Source organism: Triticum aestivum, chromosome 7B (assembly GCF_018294505.1).
Source record: "Triticum aestivum cultivar Chinese Spring chromosome 7B, IWGSC CS RefSeq v2.1, whole genome shotgun sequence".
Classification (NCBI taxonomy): domain Eukaryota; kingdom Viridiplantae; phylum Streptophyta; class Magnoliopsida; order Poales; family Poaceae; genus Triticum; species Triticum aestivum.
In genome coordinates this window covers 150037868-150041220 of record NC_057813.1, presented here as the reverse complement: position 1 = coordinate 150041220, position 3353 = coordinate 150037868, and positions in this window count along the sequence as shown.

Below are 3353 nucleotides of genomic sequence, written 5' to 3'. Positions count from 1 at the left end.
ATCAATCTAGTAGGCCAAACCAAACTGATAATTCGAAGAGACTTGCAAAGATAACTCAATCATACATAAAAGAATTTATAGAAGATTCAAATATTATTCATAGATAAACATGATCATAAACCCACAATTCATCGGATCTCGACAAACACACCACAAAAAGAGTTTACATCGAATAGATCTCCACCAGAGAGGGGGAGAACATTGCATTGAGATCCAAAAAGAGAGAAGAAGCCATATAGCTAATAACTATGGACCCGTAGGTCTGTATTAAACTACTCACAACTCATCGGAGGGGTAAGGATGTTGATGTAGAAGCCCTCCGTGGTTGATTCCCCCTCCGGCAGAGTGTCGGCGAAGGCTCCATGATGGGATCTCGCGGATACAGAAGGTTACGGCGGTGGAAATTGTTTTTCGTTGGCTCTCTGGATGTTTTCAGGGTACGTAGGCTTATATAGGAGGAAGAAGTACGTCGGTGGACGCCCAGGGGCCCACGAGACAGGGGGCGCCCTCCTATCTCGTGGAGGCCTCGACTGCTTCTTGACTTGCACTCCAAGTCCTCTGGATCACGTTCGTTCCAAAAATCACGCGCCCGAAGGTTTCATTCCGTTTGGACTCTGTTTGATATTCCTTTTCTTCAAAATAATGAAATAGGCAAAAAAACAGCAAAGAAGAAAACCGGCGAGTCCGGTGATCCGCCCGAAGATATCGAGGAATCGGATCAAGAGGTAGAACTTGACTCCCTTGGCTCCTTTTTCATACACCTTATTAACAATGACTATTACCAGGATGATGCGGAAGCCAGCCGCGTTGATCATATTGAGGTAATCTCCCTTTCCTCCGGTTCAGATCACGTGCCGGTTCAAAAATTTAGTCGTGCAGTTCGGAAAGTAAAACGCTCTCACCCTCTTGCTCATTTGGATCCACAAATTTCTTTGAAGACACAGCAACATGAAGGTCGTCGCACAACCCGGCACAGTGGCCAACAAGTCACTTCCTTCACTTTACCAGACACTCCACCTCGAAAACATCGTCCAGAGGTCTCTTCCTCTTTTAATAAACCTTGTCCCTTGGCGGGTTGCTTTCGATACCCACTTAATTCGTCTGATTCAAATTATCAGGTAACTTCTAACTCTTCATCTGGCGATTCATCAACCACGCAATTGCCTCCCCTCAAGACCGTCGCTGGGTAAGCATACCTCCCTTTAGCTTTTTCCATCATGCGTCGGTTTACCATACTAATATTTTTTTTATGTTTGTAGTGCCAAGGCCCTACTGAGCAAGAAAGCCAAAACCAGTGGCCCCACTGATGAAGTTGAACCGGAGAAGACCTCGGAAGATGCTGGTAGAGACACTGAGGTTGCCATGGATGACTCTGCCCCACAAGATCCAGCCACTGATGCTAATCCGCCGAAAGCTGATCCGACCACGCATGTTGATCCATCAAGCCCGCATGCTACGCCTCCAAGTCCAGCTGCTGATCCGCCGAGCCCAGCTGCTAATCCGCAAAGCCCAGCTGCTAATCCGCCGAGCCCAGCCAGGGATATCGTCAATCCGCCAAGTCCGTCAAAAGGTGGCGATGATGATGTTATTATCACTGGTACAGCTCATACCGCCCCAAGCAATCCGGTTGCCTTATCAAAGCACACTGCTAAGCAAGAATTTGCTGCTATGGGCAAGGGGATAGAGAAAACAGATTTATCCAGCTATGTCAACTTTTCTTCCAAAGAGCTTCATTCCGGTTTCTTACATCGCCTCTACACAAGCCGAGACTATGAAGCCGGTTTGGTGAACATGATGAAGGAGCGCTATGAGGTAACCCTCCACACACTTTAATCTTGCTTTGTTCTGTATATCTCTATTGTAGCCCCCAAGGGTCGGTTTGTCTCTTGAAGACAAACCGGGACTTGTGAATTAAGCATGCTTCAACTGAGTAGCCCCCAAGGGCCAGTTTAATCTTATCAAGGTGAACCGGGACTTCATCACCCAATATTCATTTTGCCATCTCCTTTTGCCTGTAAACTTTTTGATCAAACATGCATTAGCCCCCAAGTGCCAAGATTCATACTTGTATTGAGCCTTGGGACTTTTTAAATAAGCAGAAAGAGAAAAGCATTCCGCATTAGCCCCCAAGTGCCAAGTGTATAACTGGTTATATGCTTGGGACTTTGAGAAAAATATCATCATCATCTGATCTTTGCAGGCCAATATAAACAACGAAGACTCCAAAATTGCCGATCTTCAAAAGAATATCAAATCCCAGCAATCAGAGACTTCCAAGGCCAAGGATGAGCTTAAAACCGCTTTGACAGCCATGGAACAACTTAAGGAAGGGTTCAAGAATGAACATGCTAGCTGGGAAACTGAAAAGACTGCATTGTTGAAGCGGGCTGAAGACGCCGAGTCAGCTCTTAAACCGGTGGCGGAAGAGCTAACTGGGTTGAAGCGCCAAGTAAATGCCATGACCTCTGCAATATTTGGTAAATACTCTTGTCAAAATCTCCTATATAACCATCTTTGAAATTTCCGGTTTAACATCGATATCTTAAACCGTTATAGGTGGCCGTGTTGCTCATCTGGGCGCTGACATGCGGATGAAGCTGAAGGCAGCATGTACGTTGATAGAGCAACCGTATAACGGTGCCCAACGGGTTATCTGTGCAGTCTCATACAACAAACCAGAACCAACATTGATCAAGGACACACTAGCAAGGTTATCAATGGTGCCGGCACAGATAGAGGAGATGAAGCGATCCGCTGTCAGGGCTGGCGCTTTGTTGGCACTTATTCGAGCCAAAGCATGGATAGCTGATCTGGATCCAGTTGATATTGCCAAGGGCTATCCTGGTGAGCAAGAAAATGGGGCAAAATTTGATAATGAAGCCCTCAAAGCCCTGACAAAGGAGATGCATCCTTTGGCAAGTCAATTGGCGGAAGAGGCTAATTTGACTGTTCATCGGTCCTTCTATGATGCCAACAACCAACGGATTGACACTGCTGTGAAGGAAGTGCAAAATCTTATCCCGCCAATCCGTAAGCACACTTACGCCCCTGACGTTGATCCGTCCGAACTTATAAGTTAAGAGGCTGTCTTTCAAGCTTTAACCCAGATTGACTGGACCACCATTGACTTCCAGCCACTGGATGGGGAGGAGGAGGCTGAACCGACACTAGAAGATCCATCAACCTCTCGTCAACCCGGCAAAGAGTCTTAATCCGGCAACTGGGTTGATATTCGCAGATTGTGTTCTGTGTAAAGAACAATCACTTGTTTTGGGCCTTAAAGCGCCTTGTAATAGGCTAGTTGGCATACTTTGATTTGCTGCCATTGTGCAATGCCACTTGATATTTTAATC